The sequence below is a fragment of the Numida meleagris genome, chromosome 4, assembly GCF_002078875.1.
Source record: "Numida meleagris isolate 19003 breed g44 Domestic line chromosome 4, NumMel1.0, whole genome shotgun sequence".
Classification (NCBI taxonomy): Eukaryota; Metazoa; Chordata; class Aves; order Galliformes; family Numididae; genus Numida; species Numida meleagris.
In genome coordinates, this window is record NC_034412.1 from 4,629,818 (window position 1) to 4,652,033 (window position 22,216).

Sequence of the window (22,216 nt, forward strand, 5' to 3'; positions counted from 1 at the left end):
TGTCAAACTGCAGATGCTGCTAACGCAAGAGCCCGGTGCTGCGAGCTAAGAATTACCAACAGACGTGCACAGCACTTCTCTGCGGTTTACATAAGCCACCGCAGCGCTTGTGAGCTGGTAGACGCGGAGGAAGTGTTTCTAGGGACGGCTGTAAGGAGCTGAATGCAGCATGCCACTCGGGCAGATGCACCAGAGCAGACAACAGAGCTCAACGCTGCTCCTGGCAGCCAGGCTGGGTGAGCAGCCCGGGAAGCAGGAATTACCTGCCCTGCCCTCCTGGCTTGGGAGCTCTGCACTCACAAGCACTGAATAATGGGAAATCATAAGCCAGGAAGGCAATTCTGAGCTGTCGGGGCCTTCGGATAAGGGAGGCTGCTTGGTGGTGGCTCAGCCCTTGTTATTTGCACGTGTTGGTAGCACAGCAGTCAGCCTGGCACTGAGTGCTCAGGCATGATTTGCCACTTTTACAAATAGAATTACCTTTTTTTTCCCAAGCGGCACAGTGCTAAAATATTTCTTCAGAAAACATAGCTTTTTTTTTTTTCTCATTAGAGAGAACTGTGAAGAGAAAAAGCTGCCTAAATTAAAAACCTATTTCCTACGTGGACGTTTTGGCAAACGCTTCTAGTCTGAAAGGAACGACTTCTCTGTTTAGGGCTGTAATTCCTGTGCTAAACCGGGACACTGATGAATGAGCTCTTGAAAGATGGAGTTAAATGGAATCCCCGTGGCTTTCTCAGGATTGACCAGGCTGACAGCAATTTAGATGGCAGCAGTGACACTTACTTTCTCAAGCAGAAACTGCTTTGATCCCTGGTCTGCAAGGGAAAACTGCAAGGGAACAATCAGAAGGAAGAGAGCCACAATAACAAAGTAGAGCCCAGGAGCACCCTTGATTCAACCATCCCAGCAACCACCGTGGGTTTGGGCTGCAGCAGCAGCCAGAGGGGCAGGTTGGGAACACGTGGGACAAGCTCCGGCTTTGGGACAGCAGGCTGCCCCCCGACCAGACAAGATGTCTTTCTCTGCCTTGTCCTGATGTGCTGAGCAGGAGGAGCCCAGGGCTGGAGATGCCTTACAAAACCAATGGGTGCACTGCGAGCTCGGAGCAGCTCTGATGCAATGGCTGCATGGTGAAACAGGACAAATGCAGCTGTGAAGGCTGACCAGGGCACAGCTTGCTCCTTTGACCCAGCAGCTGCATTTCAACTCCTTTCAAAGAGTGTCACCTCGCCTGGTTTTAAGGACTCCGAGTAATCATGGATCATCCACCATCCTTGCTCAGAAAACAGCCTACCCAGTTGTCCCTTCTGCTAGTGTAATTCAGCTTCCAAATCTGCCTCTACCTGTGGGATCTCGTTATGCCCTCCTGAGCAATACAGGAATGCATTTCCACCATCAGATATCTTTTTTCACACGCTCATACCTGCTGCACCCTCCGAAAGCTGCATTTATGGTTGAATAATTCATCCATCACAAGCAGAGTCCGTGGCACACCGTTGGAGGAGGGTTATTTCAAGTCACCCCATTGGTGAGCTGGATGCCATGGGACACCCACTGATGGCATGGGGACAGGAGCACATAGGACTGTGGTTGTGCTGTGCAATGAAACCGTCACCAAAAGGCTCCGGCTCTTCCTCTCTTGGACAAAAAGGCAGCCAAGAATTGCCCTCTCCCACGCGCCCCGGGGCTCAGCCTATGAGATAATATAGGCTGGCCTTTTCTTTGCAGCTGTATTGTTTTAGCACTTGGAAAATAGCAGCAGGCTGAGCAATGAGTCATCTGTCACTAGATGGGGTTAAAGTAATTTCCGTTTTCAGTTGCCATGGGGAAATCAACGTCCTAAGATTTGTCCTTTCTCCCACTCAAGCATGTGGGAGTAGAAAGGCTGAAACCCAGCAGGGCTAAACAGTTTTTTGGTATTTTTTTCCCCCCCTTATAAACAAGCTTCCCTCCATGGCCTTGCAGCTGTCAGCCCGTTCCCGGAACCGTCCTGTGAACGATGTCATTCCCCTCGGATTGCAAAAAATCCAGAAGCAGAGTTTAAGTAAATATTTGACATAAATATAGGAGCTGCTTCACTTTATCTCTTAGCAGACTCTGTGGCTCATATAGCTTTCACGTGTACATTCAAGCGGGTTATGGGCTCGATATTGCAGAAATAAAATCGAATATTAAAAAAAAAAAAAAAAAAAAAAGTAAAGTAGGAGATCAACACCCAGAACAGCGTGAATAGCAGAAACAGGAAAGAGGAAATGGCAGTAAATACCGTTTAAAAGCCTTGCTAATGTATAGCTTCTATGAGCAGCAGCATAGCAACATCTAGTGTTGACTGGGGATATAGCTGGAAGCTCCCGCCCTCGTTAGCAGCGCTTGGACGAAAGGTGCACGCAGGGAGCTGGCATTTCTTACGTTGTTTTTCCATACAAGCGAGCCCTCGCAAGGGGAGGTCACCAAGGACTTATTGAAGCAAAATCATTTGTCTCCTTAGACGACAGCTCCCGCTACGGATTCTGCTCCGTTCTCGGTACGGTAACATCCGCGGGGTTGTTTCAAACAAAACATCCACGAATGGCCGCGTTCCAAACCCGGCTCCGTCTGGCAACGCCCTGCAAACAGATTTGTGCCACGTTGAAGTGGATTACGTGGGCTAATTAGCATGGCTGTGTAGGTGCGTGGAATGCACTGGGAGGAGAGGAAGAGCGCAAGTGTACGAAACGCCGTTATATAATTTGTTTGGGGGGCACGCTTATTAAAGACAGATCCGGGTCGATCTCGGTACGCTTTCCAGCAGGAGTTTGGGAGTGAGTTGTCGGGCTGGGAAGAAAGAGGACATCTGAGAAGAGGAAGGCTTGAATGCCACCTCATTTTTTAACTTATAAACACAATGTGGTTTTTTTCTATGCTCACATTTATTGCTTCCCCCCCCCCCCCCCAAATGAAACGACTCATGAAGAAGTGAATGGCTGAAAGAAAGGGCTGAATTCATGTCAGCTGCACTGTGACACGCATCCCCTGGTGAAGAAAGAAGTACAACTTCTAGTTATTAGCAAGCAAACACGGATAGCTGACTCTTCTGGCCATGAGGAAGGCATCAGGGTGCCTGCTGGAAACACTCTGCCAGCACAGGGCTCGGAGCCATGCTTTGTGTTATTAAGACATTCACGCTGCCCTACCCAAATTAAACGGAGAGCTAAGTAACAAAGCCATCAGGCTCTCTTTCTTCTTTCTGCATGCATGAAATCACATTTTAAAGCTACATGTGATCTCTGGGAGCCTCTAAAGGGGTCAGGCACTAGCACATCTGGCATGCCGATATGTTCGTTCAGGAACATGAAGTCACCCTCTAAGTCACATTCCTGAGTCAATAACATGTAATTTTCCACATGTCACTTTGGCGACTTGCACACTGAACGGGGATTAATATTGATTTAGTAGGAGCTTGTGCATATTTAACAGAATTGAAAGCCTTGCTGATTGTCTTTTAATTAAACTAGAAGTGGAAGACTATCTGATGAAGAGAGTCAGTGCTACTGGAAGGAACACGCACCACACAGCCCACTGCACTATGCCATAAATCAGCTCGGTGCCAAATCCCACCCGACGAGATGAGTTACGGGATCGTTAGAGGGGTAAGGTCAGTGGTAATATCACCACTTGCTAAAACTGTCACTCTGCCTTCCCCAGTGTCCAGAGGGGACACGAATGCCACAGTGACCTGAGGGGTCACCGTTGTGTTCCCACCAACTCATCCAAGTCCCACTGTAGCTCCTGGGGGAGAAGCAAGGACGTGCCCCAGGGCACGTGGTGGTAGCTGGTGACTGATGGCAGCGCTCCAAAGGGGCCGCAGGTCCGAAATGAGTTTGGTGGTTATCAGTGACATGTCTTGGGGATGGCAGATGATAAGGTACGCAGCACAAGTATCGCCAGGGGTCCTGTCTGATGAGCACTGGGAGGCACCCAGCCCTAATCCCTTGGAAATAAAAGGCCTTCCTGCCTCTGTCCTGACAGACAGAGAGTCCTGTCCTCACGGGAAGGAGGAATAGTTCAGGAATCACAAGATAGGCTTTCTGAGCTAAAAGTGAAGTGCAACAGTTCTGATTTTTTTTTAATTTTTCTAAGAAAGCATATTCCTGGGAGTGAAGGGGCCTTACTGAATACACTGTAATACCTTCTGTAACTTCTGTTTCTGCAGGAACATCTGAAGATAAACAGAATCTTGTCTTGTGGGGCCAGGTAAGCAGTTCTCACATGCCATGGCTGAGGAGCTTCTGGTTATTAAGAAACTTCCCTGCCTCCCTTGCTGCGAATCCAGCAGACAGAGGCTCACAATGACAGCGAAGAACCTGTATGAAGTTAACAGAGGAATATTTATTACCTTTGGGATTATAAGCATTTTGTTTCTGAATTTTTTGCTTTTTTCTCTCTCTCTTTTTTTCTTATAAGCATTGCTTTATTGGATAGAATATTGCCAGTCCCATTTGGAATGGAGCTTTGGCAAGCAGAAAAAGGCTTTATCAAAGGAAAGATGTCAGTGATGTTACAGAGACTTAAGAAAATCAGCATCAACTGAATTACTTATTTCATAGCTCCTCTGAAGTCTTTTTAAAGAGATAAATGCATAGAATTTGAAGCAAGAGGCTGCTGGAGGCCCTTGGTTAGCTCTAATTTGCAGTAAATATTGGTGCATTGATTATTATCATGACCTGCTGAGTTTTAATTTCCCTTTATAGAAAAAACCCAAACTCTCTCATTCTGAACAAATCTGGATGATCAAAACAGTGTAAGTGTAAATTAACATCCCCGGGGCTATGCTGGCACAACTGAGATCGCCGTTTAGCTCTTTGCTTTGTATCATTTCCCAAGCTTTCCTGTTTTCTAAGCCATGTTTTAAGTGATGCAACGAGACGAGCACGACGAGTCTCAGAGAGCAAAAGTTCAGGCAGCCACAGGCTGTGAAATTCCTGTCCTTCCCGCGAGCAGACACAGGCCTGCACCTCTGCAAAGGAGTGCCAGCTGCACAGGGATCAGGATTTGGGGACGAGGCCCTGGGGTCCCAGCGGGTGAAGCTCTGAGTTGGGTCAAAAAGGGGCTGCAGGAAGGGCGAGTCATCTCCCCAAACCCCAATGGTGGGAGGGCAAGGCCACTAGGCAACTCTCAGCGTTCTTGTGATTTGGGTGGTAATGATTTAGCCATGGGGTTTTATACCCATTTATTCCCATCTTGTGGCTGGTAAACCATGCACCAGTTTATTTTCCTTCTAATCCAGAAGGAGAGAGAAAGTAACGACAGCTTTTTCGTGGCATTTTCATTTCTGACATCCCCGATGTGCTCATACCAGGGATTTGACGACGAAGTACTTTATGCCCTTCCTACCCTTCCATCAACCTTAGGATGTTTATTTTCCTTCAAACATAGCTGTTTGCAGCTTGCTAGCAAGAACTGAAGATCTATTAACACTGCTGTTTGTTTACCGAAGACATCAAAGCCTTCTTTTTCCACAAGCGAAAGCCTGCTTTGAGTCGGTGCGATCCGCAAACAGCCGCGCAAACCAAGGTGTGCTTTGTGCAGAGCAGAATAAAAAAAAAACACAGAGCAATGAAGATATTCTCCTATCTGAGATTCCAAATTTAGCCCCGCTTCATTTCTCGTTCCTCAGCTTCTCAGGCTGTTTGCTCCTAACCAAGAGCCCTGCGGTTTCAGCACATCCCCTCTTTGCCAGCGTCAGGATGGGTGGAGGAATACGACAACTAATGTGGTTAGCAGCAGTGATAGCAGCCGATCTGAGCCACATGTTTTGTAACATCTACGAGAAGATTCGTTTCCTCATTTTGCTTTAGCAGTCAAGGTGCTACGTCGTGCTAGCAGAAAGCAATGCCCTGAATGATGGGTGCCAGCCCACATGCAGCAGCAGCGATAGATGTTGACAATAAATTAAATAACAAGATCTGCTGAGAATAATGTCTTAAGAAATACCAGGGCTTACTTTTTATGCCTTTCCTAGATGCACTGAGGTTATTTAAGGCCAAACTCCCACTCCTTACAGTGCAATTAAGATTATTCCTTGTATGGAACATAAGGCAATGTAAACATGGTCATTTGTGCATCACTGGTATTTGCAGTCATGCTTTGAGTATTGTCCAGCCCCGAATGTGTGTCCACCTCCCAGAGCCTTGTGGCAGTCTTCAGAGGGCATTAAGCATTGGCAGTACACCACCACAGGAGGCATCTCTGCAGAGAACCATGGACCCTGTCTCCATAGAAAGGCACCTACTATAGTGGCACCAACAGACCAGCTCCTCAGCAGCCATTCAGCCAGCTGGATGCTGGTACAGAGAAGATGAGAACAAGAAGAAAGTACAGGAGAAGGACTCACTGACAAAGTTTTCACCCACAAATGGCCCAAGCAAAGAGGCTGCAGGTCTGCGGAGCACAGCTGCTGCAACCACTTCCCTCAAGTGCAGGTGCTGCCAAGCTTGGGTTTGATGTCTGGCTAGGCAAGGCAGGGCCCCCAGCCTCCCAGGAGTGAGGAGGGAAAGGAGCAGCTGTTCTGCAGCCCTGAGGTCCTGAGAGACAGGACACGGACCCCTCAGTACACAGTTGGCCTGTGCCTCCAGTCCCACTGTTCAGATGACCCCTGCAAGAACCCTTTTGTAGTCTCACCTTAAGAAATACAACAAAATGGCAAAGCTGCTTAAAAAAAAAATAAAACAGTTTTAAGCGCATCCAGCTTTGGGATAGAGAATAAAATTTCTTGCCAGAGAATTTAAAACAAACTGGAAACTGATCATCTACTCATTTAAATGATGTGCCTGGAGCTAAACCAGCAATGCTGAATAATCTGTGTTCCTTTCATCCTTCTTCAACTTTTTCTTTGTTCCACCAGCCACGTGTGCACTAAGTGTAAATTGAAGGGCTCTTAGCTGGAAAAGCAGATTGTGAAAAGGGCTTAGCCCTCATCTTATAATTCAGCTTTCATATTACAATTACTCTTAATAGCACTCTTATTTTGTTGTATTATTTATCCTGGCTAGAACCCTCTAAGATCCCTTGAAGGCTTTTTTTCCTGGTGGATCTAGCCAACATCCACTCATGAATCCAGATGTTTCTGCTTTTATCCACGGGAATTTTATGGTATGGATATGCCAAGATTATAACTTCAGGCTCAGCCTCAAGAACAGTATTCTTCAAATTCCCTAAATCATAAATGGAAAGTGCCATGAATAAACCTAGATCCTCATGCAATTAGTGTGCCAGAAGGGAAAGCAAACCACAGGACACTATTGCTCAAGGTCCTGGATCGGTGTCGATACTCTGCTACGTTGCACCAGAAGTCACAGCCCAGATCGTGCTGTTTGCTGCGTTCTCGTAGACAAACTCTTGCTTTTAGCACATCTTCAGTTCTTCTTTCCATTCACCACCCTGAAACGAGGAGCTAAGATACATGTGGGTCCAAGATGCTTACTCTGTAAAAAAGATCACTCACTGGAAGCTAGAGTCGCTGCTAGTGCGTTTAAATGAATGAAAGCGTGCCTGTTTATGTCTGCTCATAAAAAAAAAAAAAAAAAAATGCAGACACTCTTCCCCAGTCAGAATTGGTTCTGAAATAAAGGCAGGGATGATACATACCCTGCCCTGATGGTGAGTAAGGCAAGTCTCTGCTGTGCCTTTGACGGCACTTTGGATGAATAACTGAACCCAAATACGATCCTCGTGCAGAGTGATGACAGAGTGAAGCAGACCTTAAAATAACCTTGCTGTGCTGCCTGGGGTTCCCTTTGGGCTCTTCTATCTTGGGCTTCTTCCCTGCTCCCTGGCTTTGTCAGGGCAAGAGTCCCAAGCCCAGTCAGTGCCAGCAGTCAGCGGCTCTGCTGATGGCCCCCACTGGGGGTGGCCGTGTCCTTTCAAGTGCCCTGAGGTAGGAGGAGCTCATGGAGAGGCATAAAGCCATTTTCATTGGCCTGCTCCATCATCAGTCCTCACGTGTAACTGCCTGCTTCCTCTGCGGGCTGTTCTTGCTGGCACCCTAATCCTTAGGGCTGATGGGTATGGAGATGTTATTCTATGCGGTGTCACACACAAGAGGCAGTAGGGGAACGGCAGAGTTAATCTCGACAACGCAATCAAAAGGAAAAGCATTTTTCCTGCTAATATTGTGGATCAAATATTCTGTGCAGGGCTTCCAGAGGGTGCACGTTAACTACCCCAGCAGCACAGTGGTTCTGCCAGTTCCTATCACATTTTCTGTTTGATAATGAGCAGCTTTGTTAGTAGTCAAGCATGTAGCTTAAACTCGGAAGGCCACCCACTGTACTTACATGCTATATAACAATTGCTAAAATACAAATGTTCCCATTTATTCTTCCAGTACATTAGTAACAAGTTATCTCCCTGACTTTGCCTTCTCCATAAAAAAAACAACACATTTTTCATTAATAAGCTCAGGACGTTTATCTACTAAGTTTTCCTTACCATCACTTCTCTTTTTGGACACAGGATAAAGGAGACTGAATATAAAAAACAGAATTTTTCTTTTTCCAAGCTGGAAACAAAGAAATACAAGAATTTTGAGCTTAAAAGTTCAAGGTCAAGAAGCGATAAAGGCTTTTATCTCCATTTCAGTGGGGTAGTTTTGCCTCAGGCAGGCTGAGCATCACAGGCACCTCACTGCAGCTTGTTGTTGCCATTGTATCTCTTCTCCCAGACCCATACTGCAAGTGCTTGCTCACTGCGACCAACTGCATGGCTACACGGTCTTGTTCCTTTTCCCCTATGCAAGCTTCTCACACCCACCCAGAGAGCCAGCACACTGAATGGTACCACCTGGCCCCACAGCTACCTGACCTGTGCTCATGTTTGCCCATGTTCTGCGCATCTTCTGCTCCAGGTGAGACTGCTCCAGCTGGGACGCTTCAACACGAGCACGGGTTGGGATGGGGAAGGTGGGTTGTTCCCATGGCACTGCACCCACTGCCAGGAGGGGAGCGTGGATGCAGAAGAACAGATTTTGGATGTACTCACACCACGTCCATGCTCCAGTATCTCCCCTGAAGCCATGCGTATCGTTCCGTGTTTAAATCACATCATGAAATAGCAACGTGGCCCCTTTTAACCTTGATATCCCAGTATTATTCCAACTCAAACATGCAGCACAGCTAGTCAGGGCCTCCGATTTTAAGGGCTGATCAAAACTTAACAGAAGTTATACAGTTTGCTTTTTGCTATTGAAGGAAGCATAACCTGAAGATTTGCCTTCCTGCTCCTCAACTGTGAATGCCGCACTGGTATTAACATGCAGAGTTAAAGACCACATGGGCACAGCTCCACTCACTGAGCAGAAGAGGCATGAGAGCCCATCACAGCTCAGTGACTCGGGCAGAGCCTGGCAGCAGCATCCCGACAGCACAGGAGGATGGGAGGTGGTGGAGGGACAGATGTTAGGGCAGCCCAGTGCAGAACCAGGCCTTCTCCTGGCAGGAAGCACAGCATCCATCTCCTCCACTCCCAGCTGCTGGAGGCCTCACTGCTGCTCCAGACATCCCCGAACTTCGTTCTGCTGAGGAAAACATCACCTTTCTCGCCTCCAGTAGTCCCTTGGGTTTTTTTTTTTTTCCCCTTTAACTTTTGTTTGGAGCCAGTCCTGAATCCACTCACGTAGCGGTTTCCATGACAACAGTGCAGAAGCGAGCTCCTCTGGGGCAGTTGAAGGATCTGCTGCCAGAACACCACCAGCACTGCTCCCCACCACGACACTGCAGCCGTCCTGTGGGGCACAGCCCTGCCTGCCTCGATGCCATCAGCACTGACCAAGCGGTGCCCAGGCGATGGCATACACTGGGCTGTGACACCGGCTCGTGAGGGGGTGGAAGGGCCAGAAATGCCTGCACGAAAGGCTGGACAGCTGTTGGATTTTGTAATCCCCTCAGCTTTATTAATATTATTCATAATTTTCATGCCCTGCCTGGTATTTCACAGAGGGTATGAAGCGATCCTTTGTTACGAACACAGCCACTGCTGTGCTTCCAGTCTGCAGCGTTTCTCTGCCTGCCCTGCACTGTCACCACCCATGGACCCTGCCAGCAAAGTCCTGCCACTGCTCAACACTCTGGTCCTGACCTACTGGTCCCACGAAGCCCAGAAGCACCACTCCTCACAGGGCAGCCACCCAGCACAGCCTACACCTCACCCTGAGGCCATTCCAAACCCCGTCCCTTCCCTGCAGGGTTTCTGTCTGCCCTCAGGCACAGATTGATGAGGGCCCAAAGGTTTTGTTGTGATGCTACAAGCAGCACCAGAACAGCAAGACCTGGTCTTTGCTAGATGGCTCTGAGCACCCAACCAGAGAGGCAAGACTGGGGAGGGAGCGTGGCCGCCTGCCAGCCTGACAATGGGGTTTTACTTAACAAGCACAATTTAAGTGTGGAAATCAAATATGAAGCAGCCGTAGCCAGCATTGTCTGCATTCCTGGAGTGGCACTGAACTAGCAGGGAGAAAAGCAGCGAGACACTGGCCCAGACATGCTCCAGCTATCTGAGACTACCTCTGCCCTTCTCTGCTCAATGCAACCATTCAGCTTGTTTTCATTTCATTACTGGATGTTATTTTTGCAACCTGGGGAAAGAATAGAAAAGGGGAAAAGGTCCTTAAAATGCTTTAGGGTTTATTTTTAAGAACTAGCCCATTTCTTCCCTTTTTATCAGAGATAAAGCGCAGACTAAGAAGTGCACGAGGGCTGTGGTATTGTTAGCTAGGCACTTGTTTCTCAAACACAGTCCTTTATCTCAGAGGCGGCAGCATTCACGTTGCTGTGGTTGTTCACGCAACGTGCGCTCATTTAGCACTGAGCAACACGCAATTAAATAGCCATAAAAACACCCACAGAACGAGCAACAGCTGCCTACAGGTAGCCTTAAATTGTAAGCACTCGCTTGCCAAATGTCGCAGCTCTCCCATATAAATTCCCATTTGCACACGGCGCGGAGCAGGCCGCTTTCCCCACCATCGTGGCCAGGTGAACAGCTGGCACCCCTTCCCCAGGCCCAGCACAGATCAGGCTTTAATGGTTGGATAAAGGCCTGACATTGCAGATCACTGCTAGCAGGAGTGCTGCTCCATCAGCTGCGGGCTCAACCCTTCCATACTTCCCCCCCTCTCCTTTCTCAAGAGTAGAGCCTATCCATTTTTAATATTAAGGAGAATTCCCATCCAAGATCTGATAATTTATTTCTCCTTTTCATGCCAATTTTGCTTTATAGGGAAATGCCGGAGTGTACCGCTCACCTGCCCAGCTGGGGACACTTCACCCCATGAAAAAGCCTAACGCTTGCCAAACCAAGGGCCAGGATTATGCAGCTTCCCTCTAAGAGTGGGGATCCTATCGGTTTGTACTGGACTTTTCTGGAAAAATCTGTTTTTATACTGATATCCTTCAGCACAGCGGTACGTTCTCAATGGTAATTCATGTTCCTTTTTGGAAAGGGAGAAAGAGCATTCAGAGCATTTTAACATCTCATGCATCTTTCTCTTGGGGACAAAGTCACATATGAAACCAGAACCTGTTTTAGCTTTTGCGAACTCCTGGATTATTCCTGGCAAGAGAAGGTCAGACGTGCTTTTATCCGAATTTTCTCTCTCTAAGCATTGCTGTAACCAAATCCAAAACAGGTCTATAATTTTTCATTTGGATACTTCAGGGTCCAACAAGTTTGAGGTGCGCATAAAATAACCACTCACTACACCCAGCTCTGCTCACTGCTTCCAAGTGAGCAACATCGCTCTAAGGTACAAACTGCTCCAGTCAGATTCTTATTTTGATCAGTTCAGCAAGAGAAGAATCCTTCCTGCTCCTTCTCCAGCATGGTCCATCCAGACACCACGCACTGCTCCCCAGTGCACCAAGCCAACCTGCCTGAGTGTTTTAAAGTGGGCCGTTCAGAAGACAGGAAAGGAATTTTGGACTTCTACTTGAAGTTGTTATTGAAGTTATGAATGCCATTTTAGGGCATTCAAATCAGATTATTTCCCCTCTCATCCTGACTTCTGCCTTTTAGTAGTTTTCAATTTTGTTTAATGAAAATCTATTCTCATATTAGGATCCAATTTCCGTTCATGAAGCAGTGAGTTGCATAAGTCTCTCCAAATCCAGAAACACTAAACACACAGCCAACACCAAGCTTATGAGCAATTCCATTTACCTTAGTACGAGTGCTTATCTCCAAGCATGTGCATAAGTGGTTTGTTGGCAAAAGCTGGAGCGCCTATTTCTTTCCAGATGACCCTATTCATATTTACCGATATTAATCTACTCAATAATTATAAACACCAGAAAAAAAACAATGGATTAGCTCTACAAAGAGCTTTTCCAAATATGACTTCCACATTATCCAGGAGGGTCAAACTGTTCCACACTCGGAAATGGTCTGAAGGGAACCAGCAACCGGTGGAAGAGCGTTGACTGATTTTACCCATCTGGGTGTGGGATCCTGCATGGACAGAAACACCTTCCAGTTTGGCACCGCAACAAATAGGAATAACAGAAGCTTTTCGCTGACATTAAGAAAGTTTGCTTTGTGTACTGATATCGTGTTATCCTCCAGCGCACTTAAAAGAAGCTGTGAATTTAAAATTGCAACAGAAAGATAAGCCAAAAACATGCGAGCGATAATGGAAACCTGCAAGCCTAACGTCAGCCTTAACACCTGCACAAGACAGTGACTGTAGGGAGCTCTGCATAGAACGTGAGTTTAAGTAATTTACCTGTGAAAAGGAAAGAAATTTCACGTAAAATTGGTAGGAGCTGATACAGACTCTTGAAAGCTGTACTCCAGGAGCAAAGCATCTCTAGATCCCTGTGTTTCCTTCCAGCTGGAAGGATGCGGTACAGATGGATTAATCCTCCCTCACCTGTTGGAGGTAAAAGGCTGCACACGGGGTTATAAAATGTTATATACATTATATATTGTAGTCCTCAAGAACTAGAAATGTTTGACTATTAAGCCTAAGCAGAGTCTTGATTTCACTATAATTTAAGTATAGGTGGTAACCATTTTACCAAGACCTCAAACTTATACTGTGCACGTATGCAAAGCAACAAAATACAATAGGAAAGTAATGGCAGGACTATGACCTAGAATGAGATGCTTAGTCTGAGGGGCAGGAGCATGAAGACACTGTTTCAGCAAAATGCTCCAGCACATAGCTGACAGCAGACATGCAGATGATGACACTGAACTCAGGCTGACACAAGTGCTGTATCTGCAATGCTTACAGTAATCAAGATTTACTACAAGTTGGATGGGTTGTGAATTACAACTGTGCTGTAAACCTGTGTTGTACATTCCTGGACTGTTTCCCCTTCACCTTCAGCCATTTGCCCACATGTTAAAGTACCACCGAACTTAAATACAGGAGCCAGATTTCAAGATGGTAAACTTAGCACTGAAGATGGAAATCTTCACATTCTATACTTCTACAGATTGGAGCACCTACCTTCCAGGCATATTGTAGACCCATGTCAAAGTCTTTCTTGCATCTCACAACATTGCTCTCAATGTAGTTACCAACGGTTGGCCAGTCTTAATTTTGACTTTCCTGCAAAACAGCCCACCACCTCCACTCATTCAGTCTCCCCAGATCTCCAGCACAGTCGTTGCTGTCCTTTCCCTTAGTTTACTCCCCACTCTTCAGCCTGTGGCTCAGAGTGAGCATCAATCTTTAGTTCCTTATCCTGCTGCTCACATTTTTCATCCACTAGCTCCTAACAAGAAATGGAAAGTTCCTTGCTGCTTCAGCCAACCTAGCCTCCTGAAGTCTTTCTGCCCACAGAGACAATAACTATGGTCCAAGCCAAGATACTATCTCTTCCAGACGAGGGAAGTCTGGCAACCCTGATAGCTAATGACCTACGTAAGTACATTACGATTTCACTTTTCATGATTCAACTAGTTTTTAACTCCATGGAAATACTATATGGTATTCATGTAAACAGTGTTACTCGATTTTGGAAACAGTAATGCTGTTTTCAGTAGTCTTGATTAACCAGTCTTGAACTATCACATTCACTTGGTGCAGCTTGGACATAATTAAAGATTTCTATCAAAATAAAATGGTAGAATTTGTGAGCCTTTTTGGAAAACAGTCACTTCTGAGCCCAGGTTCCTCCTCTCACCTGGCCGCACCTGATGCAGGTGTCCATCAGCACGCAGAGCAGACAGCAGAATTAAAGCCTAAACCTGTAATCACCAGCCAGGCAAAATTGCAGTGGGTGGTGGTCTGCCCAGCTGAATCAAGTGAGTGCTTCACAGCAGGTAATCAGCACATTCCTGTCCCATCACCTTTTTCATCTCTTGGTTTTTTAGTCAACAGCTACTTGCGTGGGCAGCAAGCATACAAGAGTATTTTTCCTACGAGTGTTATAATTCCTATTTCAGTTCAGTACACCGCCTTACTGAGCCATCATTGCCTAGAAGTGAGGCAATGCTGATTAACACTGCAGCAGATCTAATGAAGACTCTGCTACAGCAACTCCAGTCAGCACTGCCAAGCTGCCAGCTCTTCAAAGCCACAATGCCACCTTGAAAAGTGAAATCAGGACCTACCCAGTGCTATAGCAGCAAGGCGCAGGTTATTTTGTTTACGTTTAAAAAAATAATTGTGGCACTAGATATGTTGCTCTCACCAAACTCCAGTTCACTGTATCAGGAGGAGAGCACTAGCAGCAGCACCCCAGCCTTGCCCAGCCCACTCTTGTGCCCCTGGGCTGTTTGCTTTAGATGGTTTCTCAGGTTTTCCTTTCAATCGTTTTGGAAATCAGACATCAATCTTACTGTGCAGGTGCTAATAACCAAGAAGAAGGCATCATTGAAGTCCCCTCAACCTTTTCTTCCCCAGGACACCTGCTTATGATTTATTATTGACAAACTCCTTCCTGCTTTGTTTTCACATCTGATGCTGGTCAGCAGCAAGGATCTTTTGCCTTCAGGGTAGTCCAGGTTGAAGTCAAACCACATGAAAAGGAACAGTGTTTGCCTACTTTTACGGCTATACAAAAGTTGCCATCTGATATGATGAAAAATGAATTTTTTTAAAACTGGTTCTTATTTGTTCCTGGATTAGTTTCCAGTTATCTATAAGTGAGTGTGACAAACTATGTGGAATACTACAGAAGAAATACAAAAAGAAAGAAGTTTTACTGGCAAAGATCAAAGAAAAGTAATAACCATGTTTTCTTAAAACATACCCTTCCTTTGAAGGCAGCAGCTGATGAAGAAGGATCTGATGAAGCTCATGCTTGCAGTGCCTTTGAAACAAGAGGTATACAAGCAAAATAAATTTCTACACTGGCAATATCACACGTCTTCTGAAAACTCTTCAGTTACTGTAATTTCTCTGCTGTCTGAACAAGCTTCCCGGAAAAAACACATATCTCCTGCGCAGACTGATTAAATAATCAAATTGCAAAGCTGGAATATGATTCTTTTCCTCTGCAAGTTACAAATGAGCTATATCCCAGTCCCACTGAAGCCTCCTGCTTGGGCTCCAGTTTAGCCAATGCCCAGCCCATTTACAGGATCTCAGACCCAGAAGATGACTCAGATGGCCACGTGGCTAACACCAGTGCCTGGCTGCTGGGTGCAGGCCTCCCAGGGCACATTTCCATCCGCACCAGTGATGTTAAGCTACTGGAGCATCCATCCATGGATGGAGTCTAGTACCTCACAGAAGGTCCACAGCCCCAGATTTTGAGCTAGTGAAGCAAGAACAAAGTGGGTCTAGAAAGAAAGAATTTGAAGCTCTGCATCTCCAGTGCCTTAAGCTTTCACTTCCACCCCTCACCCAGCACTAGGTGAGTAAGAGTGAGCTTCCATGAGGGAAGCGAGTCAGTCCCAGCCACGTATCCCTGCCTGCTGCCCATCCAACCTGGTAAGGTAACTCAGCTCCCTAAACCACCCCAACTACCCAGCCCGTGCCTCCCCCTTGGGGCTTGCCCCCTGCCCACACTGCCAGCTGCAGTGCAAAGGTGCAAGGCATGCACGTGGTGGGCCGGCTCCAAGGCAAACTTGGCTTGGCTAGTGCAAAGACTGTGATGAGCTAGACAAACAACAGATATTTTCAAGTGTATCTTCCTATCTATGTGGGATTAAAATCTCTCTCTACGCCTAATCCTCTGTTCTGAAGCTCGTTCCTCACTCTGTAGGCAGGAGATGCCTGTGAAACGGGAACACTGTGAGAGCATTCCTCCCTCACCTCCTTTCTCTTGAAAATATCACATCCTCCGCATTCCTCCCCGTTCCCTCCTAAAAAACTGGGGAGGAGCCCCAGCCCCCCCCCCCCCACTTTTTTTTTTAATGAAAAAACAACAAATTCTGAACCCAGCAGACAGTGAGCACAGAGCTGCCTGGCTCACACACACAGGGCACAGTAATGCTTTTTGCCACCCCCATGCCAGGCCCAAATCTCTCTTCTTTTTACACCTCCAGGGAGCACGAAGAGTTGGAAAAGCAACCCCAGGCCCCAAATGGAGTTTGAGCTTGGCGCAGCTGCACACACTCCTGTTCCTCTCTTCTGCCAAGTGCAAGCTCCCAGATTATCACAGCTTATTTCCCAGGAGAAGGCTCACACCAGAAGACCTAGCCTATGTTTGTTTTTGCTTTATGGAGTGCGACATTGTCGCTTTGTTCCCCAGGTGGAGGCTTATTTTTACAGCACACATGCAAGCCTCTCCTGTAGTTTCCTCTCCTCTCACAGCTATAAGCTCAGGAGGTATGCTTCAATCTTACCATCAGGTAATAAGAATTATGGACTGGCTGCAGTCAAATAGAGCAGAGTAGCAGAAAAGCCTCAGATAAAGCCTCAGCATCAAACACATGCACCCACTGAGGATGACTGAAGGAGATATTCTTGGGAAAAATGAATGTATATGAATGTATTACATTTTATTAGTCTACGCATACCAAGGAGGTACCAAAAATACTTCATGCATCTCCCTAAAAGCAGATGTGCAGAAATAGCTGTGTTGAAGGACTCCCCCAGATAGTTAAGTGAATGCCTTAAAATACCCACACTGAGAAGTGAAATGGCTGTGTTGACACACTGACCTCACATAATTAATTACCAACTCCATCGCACTGTTAAATCAGTTCTCCTGTTTAAAGTGAGAGGGGGGCTTTCCAGTTTTCAGAGGCTGAGGGGTTCTTATGGAGAGTCAGATACTAATAGTCATTAATTCTAAACCTTGCTCTAGGCACGGATTGATGGCAGTGAGAAGGGATCACAGATGACACTTATCTATGCTGCTTCTGTCTACTCATGATTTTAGGGGACGACACTCATACCAAAAAACATCAAAGTCAGAGGTTCCTGAACTGGATTTTGGGGCATTATTAATAATACATTTGGGAACAACTTTGAAGTCCATTTCCATTTCTCCTCTCCACGTTAGTGTTATTTATGTGGAGCATCCATTTAATTGAAACTCAGGAGGAAGTGACATCTTCATTTCCCCTCCAGGAACACCAAAGCTGGAGCTCACTTTGTGCTCCACAGTGCCTGGTCAAACCCTCCCCAGCTGATTCATCCCAGGGACAAATGGCTCATGAGGCAGCTGGCATGGCACTGCCTACACCAGGAGCAATGCTGGCAGTTGAGCCAACTGCACATCTCACTGAGTCAGAGGGAAAGGTCTCTCTGTTCCTTGGGAGGTCTACACAACCACACCGCTTGTGTCCCACATCTGGAACCAAGGTGACCGCTCTCTGCCACGGGATCGCTGTTCAGTTCAGTGCTAAGGATGCTGAGCCACCAGGCTGATGGGACTCGCAGGCCTCATCCGGGCTGTGAAATGGAGCCATATGGATGTGCCTGGCTGCACAGTGCTCTCTGGACACAGTTTAAAGCGCAAGCTGTGTTGTGCTGGGGATTACCATGTTGTTACTTGTTCCCTTGCTTAAGGAATCCAGATGCACTTGTCATCCTTGATGTGTTTTCCTTTCCCCTCTCAAAAATATCACTGTGTTCTCTACAGTGGCAGCCACAACTCAGATACTTCGTTAGAGAACAGGAGGAGCTGCTTCTCTGGTGCATGCTTATGTTTTTTAGCTGAATACCTAAAAGCATGGATAGAGCACTCAGCCCTCAAGTCCCTATCACTTTCTGGAAATTATGTGAATACACTACACAGCAGGCTCCTTCCATTAAGGAGACTTAATAGGTATTCTAGTAAGAAATATTAAATGGAACAATCTACATCTTGCTCTATTAAAGGGCTTTAGACGAGACCATAATACAGTTTTCTGAGATGTGACTCTGGTTCAGACCATCTCTTCCTCAGAACACCTCTCCTTTACGCACCAGAAATGAGCTTCCACACGGACAAGGAGTGGTTTAGGAAAAATAAACAGACCAGGAGGCATCTGTATGAAAAGCACTCCAATAATCTAATCTCCGTGGCTAATTTAAGAACTCCTAGGGAAAGGGAAGGTAGAGATATGGAATCTTAACAAGGTCAGGCCAAAAATCAACACATGATCAGCCATCAAGTGCTCGCTGACTGCTGCCTGTTCATTATATGTGATGAGCGTGACAGCTTCTCAAGAGGAGAGACCATTACAGAAATAGTAAGAACATTCCACTAAAAACCCACTGAGCCAGTATTAAAGTCTCAGTAAACAGTAAAAGCCTAGTAAAGCATTGCTAGTCATCACTAAAGCATTGCTAAGCAACCCTTTATCTTTCTTAGGACTGGATTAGCTTCATCACAGGATGAACCAACAGTCCTTCATCCTCGCTCACTACACTTAGCTTACAGTGCTAAGTAATTTCCTTTGAAATGCCAGTGAGAGCTGCCACTCAATTCTCAACCCCTGCCGCAGCAGTGGGAGGCTGTGCTTCTGCAAGGAGCTTGTCTGCAGGCACCAGCAGCCCCAGGAACCAGGCCGCAGGACATCAGCTAATTTATCTTGAAAGACACGCAATATTTGTTCACCCCCACACTTCAGTTCTCTGCTGATTGACAATCAGCAGCTGATGGCCCTCACTAGCACTGATTCAGAGAGGCTCAGCCTTGTTCCGGCCTGAAGCTCAACTAGTTGCAGACATTTTCTGCTAAAGCTCTATTTATCTGCAGTAAAAACAGGAGCCAGGAAACTTTTGGGTGTAGACTCCACCAGGCCATTGCTCAAGAGTTTGCTGCCAGGCATTGTCACCATCTTCCATCTCTTATCTTTCCCATTTACATTTGTATCATCTCTACAGGACCTCCAAGCTGCTCTTTCCCTATATGCTAGGGATGAATCACCTACCAGAACACATTCAACCAGGCTGGTAGCAAGCTAGCCTACTCTAACCTCTCAGCAACCTCCAAAGGATGGAAAGAGTAATAAGAGACTTGACCAGCATCATCCTGATCTGAAACCCAGAGTGACAGCAGGTCAGAAACCAGTGCCAGCAAGTTAAGTGAGTCTTGTGGGTCTCCCAGTGCTGTCTCCCTGTGGTCCCAGGTGTTTGGGAAGCAGCACCCAAGGACCCATTTGCTTTTCAGACTATAGCAGAAAGCGAGCTCCCAGGCACCTTCCCAGCCTTTGTCTCCATCTCAATTTCATTCTTAGATTAGCATAGACAGACTGACAACATCTGTCCCCAGCCTACACAGTGCTTTGACAAAGGTGCACCCACTTTCATCTTCAGTCTGACAGATGTAGATTGTCACCAGCCAGACCTACTGTGCAGTTTTAATGAGCAGCCAGGATTCACTCATGTAACTGCCTGCTTCAGCTGGGAGGACAAATGGGCTGTAATTTTCTGTGAACTAAAATTATTTATTTACTCCAAAAATGACAGTCCATGCCTACAGAAAATACTTTGTTATTTAACAACAATTTTTGGAACAGAAAAAAGTCAATTCCAGTAGCAGCAGACGCTGCTCTGAGTGAAAGCTAGGCTGCAGATATAGGAATATGGGCCAGAATAACCACCTTTCAGTATAGTAGAGGTAATGAAGTCAGTCCCTTATCTTTGGTTTGTGAAGAACTCAAATAAACCAGCATCCTTCCTCAGAATAGGGAATTTGAGAGATAAGGTCAGCTCCCATGCACAGATGAAGAGATGCTTTTCCAGGAACAGCAGGGCTAGCACAGCGTGGCACCTGGGGAACCCCTCAGTCACTCAAGGAATTCATCTTCTGGCTCATGGAGAAGAGATGCTGTTTGATTTCCTGAAAGAAGGCACAAGAAACAGGCTAGTTAGGCTTTGTCACATACCATCACAGAGCATCCAGGTGCCCAGCTGCTACATAATGAAAAGAATCAGAGACAACCCCACCATAGGGACTGCCTTAGTCCCACAGAACTAGAGTATAACCCCACAGCCAACAACAATCCCAGGCACAGCAAGAGATGAGCAGACCCAGTGCCATCCCAGTCCCGAGCAGAAAGACTGGAGAAACTCCAAAGGTCACAACTGAGTCTTTCCAGAAGACCCCCCCAACTACAGAAAAACAGCAACACAACCAACAGCCACACAACAAGGGACCCTATGCTCAGCTTAAATAGAGCCCAGAGGGCAGGTGCGGCTCAGGGCTCAGGTGAGGCTGCTCGGGGCCATTAGGTGCACATGGAGTCCTGCTGAAGGCATTCATTTTAAATATGGTGCATGAAACTATACAATTTCCTTCCTGTGTGAAGCTAAAAGCAGATTATGCTTATTTACAAGGATCTCTCCTGAAATATTCCCACGATGAAGTTCTGTGGCTCTGCTAAGCTATGGGCCTGCTATGGTGATAGCCTACTGCTGGCTTACACCTTGCCCAGGCTGATGAAAACAGGGGGCTGGCAGTGGTGCTGTAGTTGTGTTTAACCTGATTTTTTTCAGTTTCCAAATTGCACGTATTGGTAGTATCTCAGAAAAAGCACATCACTCACTTAAGGCCTGGGTCTTTCCAGTTGGTTTGACTTCTTTACACAGTAGATCACCCGGGGCAGAGCTCAGAAGAGAAAAATGCCTGGCTTTGGGCAGGTGGATTTGAATAAGTGTACTATAAATGTGTTTTTCCTAAAATCCATCATGTATAGGCAGCATTGCCCACCCTTCCTTCCACATCTTCCCTGTCTGGGGACAAGTCTTCCTTATCTCCAGCAAGTGCTCGTGACATTCTCCAGATACGCGCATGAGGTCACGTAGAGACTTTCTGGCCAAGTACACTGCTTATCCACAAGGGTTACCCACACAGGAGTTTGGGGACATCTCCCCAGATCTGAGCCGAAGGGACAGCTTTATCTCAGCAGGAGTCACGCAGACACAACACAAATGTTTGCCGTACGCTCCGCTGACGCTTAACAAGGCCCTCACAGTTTTCAAGGGAACAGATTACAGGGCCATGCCAAAACTGGCAGCTTCCTGGAGAATCTGCAGTTGGTAACTTGACGCAGGTTGAAGGTAACCCACGGGTCGTGGTAGAACGGGAAATAAAACAGGAGAAAGAGGGGACTGGGAAAATCTCCGTGCTAAAGAAATGGTTTCTTCTGCAAAGCCAGGCGGTGGCTTTTGGAAAATAGCACCGGCTACTAATTAAATTGCTCCTACTCTTTAGATTTTCTTTTTACAATCTTGCTTCTCTCTAGTATAGAGACAATGAAGAACTTTCATTTTCGAGGGAAGCTGGTGTGCCAAACTGTGATCTCAGTGCAAGTGGTGGAAGCGCACATAAAGCATTCCCTTGGGGGAATGGGAATCGAGGGGTTCGGAAAAGAGCCCTGGTTGCACAAATGGAGTTTCATTATTTGGTATGTGAGTTCATTATAAGAGGGTTCAATTATATTTCATCAGTGAGGAGAAAATAGCCTTTTCATCCAATGTATCTAGTTGAGTTGAATGCTAAGCACATCTGACGCAGCTTTTGGAGAAAAACAAAACAAGAACAGTAGCCATGTGAAAAAACAAACAAAATGACTAAGGCATCTCGGCGCCTCGGCAAGTTCTTTTCTCATGGAGCCATGGCATAAAGAAGTGAATGAAGTACAGTAGCTTAGCATGCACCGCATGAGTGTGTGCGGTGCCACTTTTGCTGATTTACTAACTCGTTTTGTTTGAGGGGCACTTGAAAGGCTTTGACATTTACAGCTCTGTAGGCAAACGTGAAAGGAAAGAATGGATTCTGTATCTCCAACCTCCCAGCTGCTGGTAAATGTCTGCGAAACAGAGCCCCGTGAGATCAGGAGGCAC

The 22,216-nt window shown here is 46.5% G+C and overlaps 2 long non-coding RNA genes across 7 annotated transcripts; one reads left to right on the plus strand and one right to left on the minus strand.

Annotated features, from left to right (window-relative positions):
- LOC110398839 lies at nucleotides 2,390-7,710 on the plus strand. Of its 6 annotated transcripts, none has more exons than XR_002438662.1 (4): nucleotides 2,390-2,527; nucleotides 3,498-3,632; nucleotides 4,196-4,236; nucleotides 5,660-7,710. It is a non-coding gene; the product is annotated as an uncharacterized LOC110398839 (long non-coding RNA). The 6 variants fall into 6 exon arrangements; XR_002438661.1 differs by lacking the exon at nucleotides 5,660-7,710 and adding an exon at nucleotides 5,419-5,651; XR_002438664.1 differs by lacking the exon at nucleotides 5,660-7,710 and adding an exon at nucleotides 5,429-5,651.
- LOC110398841 lies at nucleotides 2,524-9,645 on the minus strand. The gene is made up of 3 exons (XR_002438665.1): nucleotides 9,573-9,645; nucleotides 4,172-4,346; nucleotides 2,524-2,609 (listed from the first exon to the last, which is right to left on the minus strand). It is a non-coding gene; the product is annotated as an uncharacterized LOC110398841 (long non-coding RNA).